The sequence below is a fragment of the Toxorhynchites rutilus genome, chromosome 2 (assembly GCF_029784135.1).
Source record: "Toxorhynchites rutilus septentrionalis strain SRP chromosome 2, ASM2978413v1, whole genome shotgun sequence".
Classification (NCBI taxonomy): Eukaryota; Metazoa; Arthropoda; class Insecta; order Diptera; family Culicidae; genus Toxorhynchites; species Toxorhynchites rutilus.
This window is the reverse complement of record NC_073745.1, coordinates 153863373-153877930: the sequence shown is the minus strand read 5'-3', so window position 1 is coordinate 153877930 and position 14558 is coordinate 153863373. Positions and strand designations below refer to the sequence as shown.

At 42.5% G+C, this 14558-nt stretch overlaps 1 non-coding gene across 1 annotated transcript; it reads left to right on the top strand.

The window, feature by feature from the left end:
- Positions 1-4372: 4372 nt before the first annotated feature.
- LOC129772209 (5.8S ribosomal RNA) lies at positions 4373-4525 on the top strand. Its single transcript, XR_008742587.1, has one exon. It is a non-coding gene; the product is annotated as a 5.8S ribosomal RNA (ribosomal RNA).
- The last annotated feature ends 10033 nt before the right edge of the window (positions 4526-14558 follow it).

Sequence of the window (14558 nt, the reverse complement as noted above, 5' to 3'; positions counted from 1 at the left end):
AACGTCTGCTGGGCTGTGGGTCGTTTTAGAATTGTTCCGCCTGTCCCAAAGCAATTGGAGCGATGTTTCAAGTGTTTAAACTTCGGCCATCTGGCGAAAGGCTGCTTGGGGCCAGATAGATCCAAACTGTGCAGGAAATGCGGAATAGAGGGACACTTTGCCAGCGACTGCAAGCGAAAGCCAAGGTGTATGCTCTGCGAGGACAGTAATGACCATACGACGGGAGGCTTTAATTGCCCTGTGTACAAACAGGCGAGGGCAAGCGAACAGTGATGGAGATAATCCAAATAAATCTCAACCATTGTGACACCGCACAGCAACTGTTGTGGCAGTCAACGACAGAAACAAAATGTGATGTCGCAATTATCGCGGAGCCGTATCGCATTCCCCCCGGTAACGGTAATTGGGTGACGGATAAAGTGGGAATGGCCGCCATCCAGGTCATGGGCCGATATCCCATTCAGGAGGTAGTCTCGAGGACTCGCGAGGGTTTCGTGATCACAAAGATCAACGGAATTTTCATCTGCAGTTGCTACGCACCTCCCAGATGGACGATGGACCAGTTCCACTATATGTTGGATGTCCTCACCGAGGAGCTCGCCGAACGAAAACCAGTCGTTATAGGAGGGGATTTCAATGCCTGGGCAGTAGATTGGGGAAGCAGATGCACCAACGCGAGAGGGACTTGCTTACTAGAAGCTCTGGCCAAGCTGGATGTTACCCTGTGCAACGAGGGTACCACTAGTACCTTCCGTCGAGATGGCCGAGAGTCCATCATCGACTTGACTTTCTGCAGTCCGTCGTTAATGACAAAAATGAGATGGAGGGTATGCGAAAGATACACACACAGTGATCATCAAGCCATTCGTTATACCATTGGCCAACGACACTCCGTGGCAGTACGGATAACTAGGACATGCCCACGCAGGTGGAAGACAAAAATCTTTGACAAGGATCTTTTCATCGAAGCACTACGCGTGGAGAGTGGCGTCTTGAACATGAACGCAGATGAACTGACGGAAACGCTAGCCAAAGCATGCGATATAACAATGCCAAGAAAAAGGGAACCCAGGTATAAGCGACCTCCAGCCTACTGGTGGAGTGAGACACTTGGCGTGCTTCGGGCCAACTGTCTCAACGCCAGAAGACGCTTCCAACGGTCAAGCATAGACACCAGAGAAGAGCGGAGAGTGGAATTTAGAGAGGCTAGATCCACTCTTAAACGGGCGATTAAGCGGAGCAAATCTAATTGCTTCAGGGAGTTATGTCGGGACGTGGACGTCAATCCATGGGGCAATGCTTACCGAGTGGTGATGGCGAAGCTCAGGGGCCCAACGACACCTTCCGAAATGTGTCCCGAAAAATTAAAAACTATCGTGGAAGGGTTATTTCCGCAGCACGACCCAACGACCTGGCCACCCATGCCATATGGAGAGGATGAGGATAACATCGAACGCAGAGAGGTGACGAACGACGAGCTAGTTGCAGCTATGAAACGCCTCAAAACGAAGAAAGCGCCTGGCCCAGATGGAATCCCCAATATAGCTTTAAAAGCGGCAGTCCTATCATTCCCTGATATGTTCAGGACAGCAATGCAGAAGTGTCTAGACGAATGCTACTTTCCGGATCGATGGAAGGTACAAAAGCTAGTACTACTGCCCAAACCAGGAAAGACGCCGGGTGATCCAGCATCGTATAGACCCATATGCCTGTTGGACACTCTGGGGAAACTTTTGGAGAGAATCATTCTCAATAGGCTGACGGAATGCAAGGAGGGAGTTCGTGGACTGTCCGATAGTCAATTCGGATTTCGGAAAGGGAGATCCAATGTAGATGCCATTCGCATAGTGGTCGAAAGAGCAAACAGAGCATCCAAACAGAAGTTCAGAGGAAATCGATACTGCGCAGTGATAATGATCGACGTTAAGAACGCGTTCAATAGTGCCAGCTGGGAGGCCATCGCGACTGCGCTCCACACGATGAGAGTCCCTGAATACCTGTGTAGAATACTGAGAAGCTACTTCGAGAACCGTGTGCTGGTGTACGAGACAAACACGGGCCAGGCGCAGATTAAAACTACGGCTGGAGTTCCGCAGGGCTCTATCCTGGGTCCACCGCTCTGGAACAGCATGTACGATGGCGTACTAAAACTGAATCTGCCCAGAGGTGTGGAGATCATTGGCTTCGCGGATGACATTGTTATTCTCGTGACCGGAGAATCCTTGGAACGGGTCGAAATGCTCGCGACCGAATCGATAGACATGATCGGAAGGTGGATGCAAAGTGTGAAACTGCAGATAGCCCACCACAAGACGGAAATGTTGATTGTCAGCAACCGCAGGGCGGTGCAACGTGCAGAAATCACCATCGGAGAGCACTTGATAACTTCGAAGCGAGATTTGAAATACCTGGGGGTGCAGATCGATGATCGACTGAACTTCAACATTCACGTCGACAACGCTTGTAAAAAAGCAACGAAGACAATCAATGCACTGACACGAATCATGCCCAACAACTTTGGCCCAAGCAGCAGCAAGAGGCACCTTTTGGCTAGTGTCTCCTCATCGACATTACGATACGGGGGTCCAGCCTGGATCGCGGCGTTAGAAACTCAGCGGAACACGAGAAGGCTGAATAGTACGTACCGGCTCATGGCGATGCGAGTCGCGAGTGCGTACAGAACCATATCAACAGAAGCGGTCTGCGTCATAGCCAGGCTAGTCCCTATCAACATCATCTTGGCGGAAGACAGCGAGTGCTATATGAGGAGGGGAACCAGAGGAATCCGGAAGCTAATGAGGGCAGAGTCGATGGCTAGGTGGCAGCAAGAGTGGAGTGCGGCTCAAAACGGCAGATGGACGCACAGGCTCATACCGACACTAATGGGCTGGGTAAACAGGAAACATGGAGAGGTGAATTTTCACCTAACACAGTTTCTGTCTGGGCATGGCTGCTTCAGGCAGTATCTGCACCGGTTTGAACATGCAAGATCGCCTCTTTGTCCGGAGTGTGGAGATGTGGAGGAAACACCGGAACACGTCGTATTTGTATGTCCAAGATTCACCACAAGGCGCGAGGGGCTGCCTACCCTTCATGCTGGGAACATCGTAGAGGAAATGTGTCGTGACGAGGGCACCTGGAACGCAGTGAACAGTGCAATCGTCCACATCATGTCCGAGCTACAGCGGAAGTGGAGGGCCGGATTGTAAAGAAGAATACTGCGAGGACTTCGACGAAGCGAGCGCCTAGGAAGGCGTCACCAAATCGGTTTGTGCCTCACGAGAGTTGCTGTGACGGAGTGCGCGTTATGTTGGAGGGCACTACCTAATCGGCGCTCCGTTGGGAAGCGAAATCCTGCGAGGGTGGCTGTGACGGGGCGCGCGTCAAGTTGGAGGGCGCTTCCTAATCGGTGCACGTCTCGACAGGTAAACGGATACTGTCGCGAAGAACAGAAAAATGCCTGCCTATCAACGCCTTATCGTGGCCTGGATGGAGGAACACTGCGAACATTTCGAAGGAGCGAGCATCATGGAGGAAGCCATCGACAAACTGGTGCATACCCCACGAGAGTAGCTGTGACGGAGTGCGCGTCATGTTGGAGGGCACTACCTAATCGGCGCTCCATTGAGAAGAGAAATCCTGCGAGGGTGACTGTGACGGGGCGCGCGTTAAGTTGGAGGGCGCTTCATAATCGGTGCACGTCTCGACGGGTAAATGGATGCCTGCAAAATGGTCATAAGCGCAGTGGAGAGCAACGAATGGTGAATAAGAATATAGAGAAAAAGGGAAGGATCAACACTAGCTTGCGTTGAAAACTCGTGAAGTGCATGAGCACAGCCGCCCCCTGAAGTAGTCGCCTAGATGTGGTCCCGGGGGGAATGAGGCTACGAGTAGAGGGCTTGGTTTTTGTGGGTGCGATCCCCACTCGACGTCTGGGTTATCCCTTCCCAGATAAGGCTGGAAGAGCGTTCCTCACCTCTATAAAAAAAAAGAGAGTAGAGAGTAGAGAGTAGAGAGTAGAGAGTAGAGAGTAGAGAGTAGAGAGTAGAGAGTAGAGAGTAGAGAGTAGAGAGAGTACAGAATGGAGAGTAGAGAGTAGAGAGCTTTGGTTGTACATTGTACTGCATGTCAAACTGACAACCAGAAATTTGACCAATTTTCACCACATATTTCAATGAAAAAGATTTTTGTTCAGTATCTGAACTATCAAACACAACAAACAAGTTTCCAATCCTAGTTATGAACTCAAGAAAAGGTCAATGAAAAGAATGTTTACCAAGTGTTTTGATTCAGTTTGTTTATGCTATCCATCACTAACCGTCTATGGCGCTGCGCACAGTACAACTGTAGCCATGTACAACAGTGAAAGCTATACCCTAGGCAGGGGATCACTCGGCTCGTGGATCGATGAAGACCGCAACTAAATGCGCGTCAGAATGTGAACTGCAGGACACATGAACACCGACAAGTTGAACGCATATTGCACATCGTACAGCACGTACGATGTACACATTTTTGAGTGCCTATATTTACCAATTTAACTATATGTGTCCCGAGCTCTCGCGGGATCTGTGTCACTTAAAAATGACAAAAGGGTTCTCAATCGGACAAACTCTTTTCGTGTGATATTTGAGGGTTCCGCCCTTCCAAACTACGTTGCAATAGGTGCACTTCGTTTACTTTTTTCGGTTGTTTGTACCCCGGGTAATGAAATGCAACAAATGTATGCAACTCGGTCACACGGCCGCCTATTGTTGCAACAAAAAACGTTCCGCAGATTGTGGAGAGAGCCATGATGAGAATCCTTGCCCGAAAGAGCGCAAGTGTCTTCATTGCGGCGGTACTCCTCATGATCTTACTCAATGCCCGGTGTACATACAACGAGGGGAAAAAATCAAGCGTTCCTTAAAAGAACGTTCCAAGCGGACTTATGCAGAAATGCTTAAGAGTCCCGTTCCAACGACTCAGGACAATCCCTACTCCATTCTGCAGAACGACGAGCCTGTTGCTGACGCTCCCAATGCAGGAAGTTCTGATACATCGCAGGGTGCCATCAGGAAAAGAAAAATTACCTCTTTTCCATCACTCCCCAGAAAGAAAACCGAAACTGCCCAAGTTGGAATGAAAACTCGAATCGAACGTGCTGAGAATAGACTGAAGCAAGTACCTCCTGGTTTAAGCGGTTCTTCTACGCACCAGGGGTCCTCAGCACTTCCCGGAGCAGCACCCAAAACGTCTGCTCCTTTTTCGCGGTCGAGGCAACAGCCACAATCTGGCTTGCTTACGCTTTCTGACCTGGTGGACAACATTTTAAATGCTTTAAATATAAATGACCCTCTTAAAAGCATAGTATTATGTTTGCTTCCGATTGTGAGAACATTTTTGAAAGAAAAATGTGGTTTTTTGGCAGCGTTCATTTCCCTCGATGCCTGATTCAGTGCAAGAGGTCTCAATTCTCAATTCTCAATTGCCCTTCTCTCAAGTAACAATTCAGCTCCGGGGTCGGACAAGATTAAATTCAACTTGTTGAAGAATCTTCCCGACTTGGCAAAACAGCGTTTGCTGAACTTGTTCAACAAGTTTCTGGAGCTGAATATTGTCTCGCATGACTGGAGACAAGTGAGAGTGATAGCCATACGGAAACCCAACAAGCCGGCCTGCGATCACAACTCGTATAGGCCGATTGCAATGTTATCATGTATTCGTAAATTGTTAGAGAAAATGATTCTACTTCGTTTGGACAAGTGGATCGAAACGAACAATTTGCTGTCAAATACGCAGTTTGGCTTCCGCCGAGGTAAAGGGACAAATGATTGTCTCGCGCTGCTATCTTCTGAAATCCAAATCGCATTTGCTCGCAAAGAACAAATGGCTTCCGTTTTTCTCGATATCAAAGGGGCATTTGATTCAGTTTCCATGGAAATTCTCTCAGAGAAGCTTCATATTCGTGGACTTTCACCAATTCTCAATAATTTCCTATACAATTTACTGTCAGAAAAGCACATGATTTTCTCTCATGGCAGCTCGAAATCTTCTCGTTACAGTTTTATGGGCCTACCACAAGGCTCCTGCCTAAGCCCCCTCTTGTACAGTTTTTACGTCAATGATATGGATGATTGTCTAACTAGAGACTGCACGCTGAGACAACTTGCAGACGATGGAGTTATTTCCATCACGGGTACTAATCCCGTCGTTCTGCAAAAGTCGTTGCAAGATACCCTGAACAATCTGTTCACGTGGGCCCTCAAGCTGGGTATTGAATTCTCTACGGAGAAAACTGAAATGGTCGTTTTTTCTAAGAAGCACGAACCCGCCCAATTCCGGCTTCACCTATCCGGCAAAACGATCCAACACTCTATGTTTTTCAAATACCTGGGTGTATATTTTGATTCTAAATGTACCTGGGGTAGACACATTGCGTATTTGATACAGAAATGCCAGCAAAGAATCAATTTTCTCCAAACAATTACCGGAACATGGTGGGGTGCTCATCCAGGAGACCTCATTCAGTTGTACAAAACAACGATATTATCAGTGTTAGAATATGGCAGTTTTTGCTTCCGATCAGCTGCCAGGATTCATATTCTCAAGCTGGAGAGAATACAATATCGTTGCTTGCGTATAGCCATGGGGTGTTTGCATTCGACACATACGATGAGTCTCGAAGTTTTGGCAGGAGTACCCCCGCTTACTCTTCGGCTCAGAGAATTATCCTACAGATTTCTCATCCGTTGCAAGATCATGAATCCATTGGTGATTGATAACTTCGAAAATCTACTCCAACTGACTCCTCAGTCAAGTTTTATGTCTATATACCATGAGTACCTTACCCACGACGTGCACCCTTCACCAGGCATCTCCAACCAAGTTTGCTTCCCTCACTTCTGCAATTCCTCTGTCACTTTTGATCTGTCCATGCGACAAAAAATCCATGGAATCCCAGATCATCTGCGCTCCGATTCTATTCCGCCGATATTTTCGGCAGAATATGGGAAAGTTAGATATGATAAAATTAAAAATAAAATATAAAAGATATGATAAAATTAAAAAAAGTTAGATATGATAAAATGTTCTTTACTGACGGTTCATTCATAAACGGGTCCACTGGCTTCGGCATCTTCAATGAAAATTCCAGTGCCTCTTTCAAACTCAAAGATCCTTGTTCCGTGTATGTCGCTGAACTGGGTGCGATATATTACGCATTAGGGATCATTGAAACATTGCCCATCGACCACTATTTTATTTTTTCAGACAGTCTCAGCTCAATAGAGGCAATCCGCTCAATGAAAGTTGATAAATGCTCATCTTATTTCCTAACAAGAATAAGACAACTATTGAGTGTTTTGGTCGAAAAATTATTCAAGATTACCTTAGCATGGGTTCCCTCTCATTGCTCGATTCCGGGGAATATTCGTGATATCTCGGCTTATGTCCAATCACTACAACCTAAACGCGCATCTCTATCGCATTGGGCTCGCAGCAAACAATCTTTGTGATTGTGGCGATGGCTACCACGACATCGAGCATGTTGTCTGGTCGTGTATTCGGTTCCATGCTGCTCGCTCTCAGCTCTCTAGAGCACTGAGAGCACAAGGCAGAGCACAATCGGATATCCCCGTCCGGGATATCTTAGGTAGCCGTAATCCTGATCTTCTGCTTCATATATACCTGTTCCTCAGAAACGCCGATGTCAACGTTTAATGATGTTTCCTTCGTTGTATCCCCGTTTCATATCCCTCCTATCCAAACGATAAACTTTTACTTAGTCGCGGCAAAAATACACACACTCTTTACAGATACACGGGCCAAAGGTTGTGCAGTCCACTGATCATTCAACAAGAGCCAAAGGTTGTACCGCTCATGACAACTCTACACGAGCTGATGATTGCGCCGGCTAGTGACCATTCTATCCTGGATTCCTCGAGTCGAGAAAGACGCACCACGCTAGATATGGGGTACAGACTAGGGGGGCGTTGCTGATTAATGGTCAGCTGCATCCCAATACGAAGTATCCCGTGTCGGGCACACGTACAGAGCATCGAAGACTGCCACATACCAATTATGAGAACACTTGTAATACTAACCTCGAGCCAACCGCGAGTAATCGGTTACATATTACTAACATAGTTGTAAGCAAACATTGTCGAAATATTGAACTCCCGGCCCCGTTAGCGTGAGAACACACTGGACGGCTCTCCCGCGCGGATATTGCATTGACAGGCCGTCGCGGGGCCTGGATAATGGAATGTGAATGAGATAAAACACACAAGGCGGGGCGGGTGTGTACGGTTCCAAAATCACTGTTGTACGGTTCCTCATTCGCTGCGGTGGCTCGATGGAGATGATTCGCCACAACGGTTTTGTGAGAGTATTAGTGCACATAAAGCAAGGCAATAATAAATGTACTATCAGGTGAGCCAATACGTGAAAACCACTCTGCGGCCATGTAGCTGCGGATCCTCGAATTCCATCCAAATTGTCGAGAATTGAATATTTCAGACGTTTGTGATCAACTTCTCTCTCCCTCTCGCTCAGGTGAACATCCCCTCTTCCGTTTTCCACCATCCTGACTTTATATACCACCCCTCTAATCGGCTTACTGTCCAAACAGTTGTACCTTGTACCATAGACTCGTCTTGCATCCGTCTATAAACATATGATAATGGCAGATAGTGAAACCGTCGAAAGCCGCTGAATGTGTTTTACATCAAGCTCCTGCTGCGACTTGTCATTGTAAAAATCGCGCGGTGTAACCGTCTAGTGTGTTTCCACACTTAGGCTGACGCCATAAAAATATATATTTTGGATAAAAAAAAACAGTGAAACCTAGGTAGTGCGGACTGAATCAAAACGGCTGTCAAGAAAGATCCAATAGAATTGCCGAAAAAGATCCAATGATCAGGAGTGTTATTTTTCTTATGATAATCAACACTATGAAAAAGGTATTGTTATCAAAGGCAAAAATAATTAAACTTATAAAATGAACGAGCTACATTCTTCCGTCAATTTTTTAGTTGACCATTGCATTTCTGAAAAAGCATCTTATATTGCAAGGTATCAGAACCTGACAGAATATAAACAACCTACGAATAACGCTTAGTTCACTCCAAGATTTTAATGTTGGAGCAAAATTCGACATTGGCGAATTTCGATACGTACATACTTAGCAGAAGTGAAATGTTTTGGAGACGTTTTTTTCTAGCGTCGGTGAAAACAGCTTTGGTAGTGAAGCTGACCGAATGAAATAAATTATGATCCGCTAGTCCTAGTGATGAATATAACGGTAAAGGAATCTTTTTGGTTTTCAATAACTGAAACAATACGTTTCCAAGGGTATACGATAAAAGCTAACGCGAACATTTTCACTCATATTCGGGCGGCCTTTCTCTGAGCAACGCATTTTTAATGTCCACATTCCCTGATATAATATTTCTCCAAACGAAATAAAAACAAACGAAGTCACAGTCATGTAAATGTTTACTCCTGCGATTTGAAAACATTCGATAAAAAGTGGAACGAAGAGTTACCAGATGATTTTTAAAAAAAGTCTGTTAAAAATGTGGAAATGTCTGTAAAAGTGTGCGGATCTGTAGAAATGTCTTTCAACGTTAATTTTCATAGATTCATTGATATTTTGTGCATCGCGATGCACGTAAGATTGTCTTTTGTATATTATTGTATATTTTGTATATGTATATTTTGTATATATACAGCCATACCATGCCAAACCGATATAGTGGTTCTCAGATTTCGATGAAAAGTGGTACTTTTGTGCTTCATCACAAAACATTAGACCCGCATTTTTTTATTTTTTCGTTAGGGTGACCATTTCCATTCCAGGGTGGTCCGAATTTTTTTTTCCACTTTTTCCCAAAACTGACTTTTTTCAAAAATTCATAACGTTAGAACCACTGAGCCGGTTTAGATTATCGACATATCTAGAGTAAGCCAATGAGCTAGCTTTTTATTAAAAAATATTGAACTTGCAAAAAAATGGGTTTCATTTTCGTAATTATCGATTGCATTAGTTTTTTATTGTATTCACTTTGGGCTTTAGAGGGCGCTATATGTTTTATAGTTTGTTGGAACATTAGGCTGTTTTACATAACATATCTCGATTTCAGAAATGCATTTTTTCGTTTTTGAGATATGATTTTTCAAAGTTAACCAATGGTCCGAAAATCATTTTTCCCCTTAAGAACGCATGGAATGGCTGTATATATATACTAGCTGACCCGGCGAACTTCATCCCGCCCAAAATTATTGTTTTGATATTTTTTTTCCAATTCATTTATTTGTAAGGCTCAATCGCATGAGCTTTGCGGAGCCACTAATTCATGATTTGTTTATACAGAATTTCAACTTAAATCATGTTTAGTAGGTTTCGACCGATTACTCGCGGTTTACTCGAGGTTAGAGGGGCAACAAATTGTTTTGATGTGAATTCTTTAGAACGAATTTCTAAACTTTTTCTCAACATAACATTGTTCTATGGGCAGAATACAATAAATACAACAAAATGAAGAAGGCTGAAAAAGGACGTTTCCTTCATCGGATTTTGCGAATAGCAACACATTAGGCCTTCCATTTTTACCATTTTTAATTATATAGATAGATGGATAGAAGATATAGGAATGCGTTGTTTTGCCTGAAAATCCATTTCCACTTCTGGACAAAGAGATATATATATTACAGGCTTACAGTGAGAGATTGAAGGGATGTTCATGAACTGGGATGAAACGATCTCCGTTATCGCTTGGATGTAGTGAATTTTAATATTACTCAAAGATGTTCAGTCAGGACTTTGAGAATCAACTCATTGTCGTTTGCTCAAAAGAGACCCCTCTAGGAGAGTCATTTTTAAGGAAATTAGCGACGCACATGTTGCCGTCCACACTTACTAAAAAATGATTCGCTCGGCGCCGGTAGCGCTAATTCGGTTTAGTTGGTTTGTATACGGCCGTTTTTGACATTGTCGAAGAATTACAATCTGTTAAGTTTTACCAATCTAATCGATAGTTCTCATAGGTTCTCGACACTGTTCCCTCACTGTCATGAAATTTTGAAGTTTTGTATAGTAAATGTATTGTATGTATAGTAAATGAATGCAATTTTTCATTCATCGTGAAGAATCGTATCGTATCTTTCATCTGCAATGATGTCAGGGCAACAGTACTTATGAAATCATAAAAAACGTTGACGTGTACAAGTTATTGTTACCAAACAAAATGCAAAAGATACTGATACTGTCGTCGGCCACTGAGCGATACTATGCTCACGACATCACCCTATTTTGCGAACGTAGCCACTGTGGTTACGCCGGACGGCATAGTGTTAATGAATGACTCAAAAAATAGGTCTAACCTCATGTGTATTGATATAAACTAAATATGAAAACTTTTTATGTATTAAAACTATGGAAAAATGTCATACGGTGAGGTAAATATATTTGATGTGATGAATAGAGCTTCTCATTTTTCATAAACCTGTGAAATATTTTTATATCCAAACAGTCTGCAACAAAAATTAAAAGTATTTTACATATATATCTGTGAATTTGCAAACATATCTGTAAATCTCTGGTGGTATGACAATTTATTGCAACCAATCACTTGAAAAAATGCATGATTTTGCTTGAAAATAAGATGAATTGAGTCCGCACCACTTGGGGTGAAACAGGTCGGTACAGATACAGCGATTGTACCGAGTGGCTTGCATGGTTCTAGGAACGGTCTTGGGTCTTGTTTTGGTTTAATTCTGTTCGATTTCCTCTTTTTCGCTAGTAGTGCATTCTGCTTTACGAAACACGGAATTTTAGTTTTTGAAATATCGTACATCGCTCCAACTAATTACTAAGGTCGAAAATCGAAAGCAAGTCGAATAAAAGGTCTCAACGGTCCGAAAACATCCCGCGGTGATCAAATCAACGAGGGACGGGTAGCTAATTATGGTTTGGAGTTCTTTGGAAGTTGAGATATCTGACGTATGAAATTTCATACGCTGAGCCGATACATTATCAAAAATGGAAATCATTTGAATATCGAACAAAACGGTTTTATTTCATAAAACTCAACTTCAACAACTATTTTCATGAACGGCAGTGTATCGGATTTAGTATCACTGAGAATGGTACTGGAAAAAGCACTCCGAAGGGTGCAAACCCACATCACACTTCAAGCAAATATACGTCGTACATCTGTTGCAATACGCACACCTTCGTTGGGTACCAGTTGGATTCGTATTAATAAAATGATTTATTCCGTCAAACCTAACTTCCGATGACTTCGAGTGTTTAGGCTTGATCTGCATGAACTCGATCCTTGCTGGATTTATGTCACTCATCCGAATTTAAGGTCATTTTTTACCAGTGTCCGCTTCTTGCTGCTGCCCGAGGAGCTTCCTTGTGATTGGCCTCGTTCAATGTTGCTCTTGACATTCACTTGTTTGGCAAAACCGGAAGGGCCGTCCTCCGAGTCACTATTTCCAGCATCCACATCGCTGTCTTCACCGCTTGGGGTCATGATGACAAAGTCAATATCATTTGTTGACACTAGATTTTCGAAATTGTATTCGTTCAAATCAATCAGATAATTGTACAGCTTCTCCGGATTATCGGGAAGCCGATATATCCTATTGAGAAAAAAATATACCGTAGTTGCACAGCGTATGAAATTTCATACGCTCAAAAGTAAACATAGATTTTTTTTTGCAGTTTCATAATTTTCTTCGGAAGTGTTGTGTAGTGTTGTGTCACAGATTTGAGCAATTTAGAATCCTTTAAGATAAAACATTGATAAATTTATGTTTACTTTTGCGTCTCCATTAAACTCGAACTATGCAAGCTTCAATGCACAACAACACAACAAAAAAGACAGATAAAATGACACTGACACAAAAAAACACTCTTAAATTATCATATGGTATCATTTAAAATGCGCTTAACACTTTAGTTTCATCAAAACAGTTTTTCGAAAACGGGCACTTTTGTGTATCAAATTTCATATGCTGGGCACTAATGGGTTAACCCATTAGTGCAATGTGCATAAAGTAATGTATTTTTACTACAGTGTATACCCATACCTCGCTATATGGCCGCTCTTTATACGGTTCGCTATAACGGCCCTCTCCAATTCAGGCACATTTACGATTTACGGCCTAAGATGTTTCGTTATAACGGCAAAAAAAAATCGAGGATTGGTTCAAACATCACTTTCGTACAGGAGTGAAAAAATATTTGCGAGACAATAACTTAAGCAACATACAAATTAGGTATGTATACATACACATATTCCATGTAACATGAAGTTGTTTCATTTTTGTTTAAAGATTATTGTTGGTTTTTATGTATATATGTTGTATGTATTGTATGTTTTTTGTTTATGTTATGTATGTATTTTTGATTTGAATGAATTTAATTTTGGATTAAATTGAAATAAAAATAAAAACCTAAATTCATTTTGAATGATAAACCATGTTACATATTTAACAAATTCGAAACCGATCTGATTGAATTTGTATGAATTTGTATTAGAATAAATGATTCTTTATAAGGTTTTTCGCTTTGCGGTGAATAAATAAATAAATAAATAAATCTAATCATCAACATCGTCTAATCAATAATTTCTATGCCAATCAATGATACTGAAACTAAAATTATGCTTAAAAATTGGACTTGTAAACCTAACACAGATTTCAATTCAGATTTTTTAGAAAAAGCTTAGATAAAAAGATTTTTTCAGAACAGAAACACAGATCTTGTTTTTGTCGTGGCTGCTAAATAAAATTTTATTACGTTATCGAAGGATTCTAGGGCACCTTGGATATGTTTAATATAATACATTGGTCCAATGTACGTTGCAGTTCGTTCAGGTAGTTCTGTTCGTTGAACGCATTTTATCATGGTCTTGATTTTAAAAGGGTGAGCGAGCTGCCTCAATTCGTGGTTATACAGATTAGAGGAATAATCAAGCCAGTGATAACGAGAACCCGTTTTAAAAAGGTCATAGATATTTTCGATTTATCATTCTAATCAATTGAATCTTGATCCAATACGCGTTACTACAAATGCTCCAGGACGCAATGCTTTCAATCGTTGAACGTCGGATGGCACCTCTTCCCCGGGAGTTAGTAGGTGCAATACTTCCTCATTATCATAAGGGACTGGAAACGAAACATTTTAAGTATGCAGGGGAATCGTTAGCTGATGTGTGGAATAATCTAACGATCGGCAGATATTACATCAGAGCAGAATATATTGAGTTCGCATACTCCGAAATCGATGGAGCGGATTGAGTACGATTTAACCCATGAACGATCAAGCTGTAAAAATTATTTTTTTAACAAAAGCCATTGGTGTAATTTTGATTATTTACGTTATAGAAACTCCAATCTTCAAGAAAACGATAAAAAATCGAATAATCGCCAAACAAAAACATTGCCCAAAACCTACATTTTTGTTCATGTAGGAGGTTTAATCCAATGGTTTTTTTCCTACATCACAATGGGGGTTATTCTGAGAGTCAAGTCGGTATAAGTGACATTTTTCCCTTCGGTGTTAT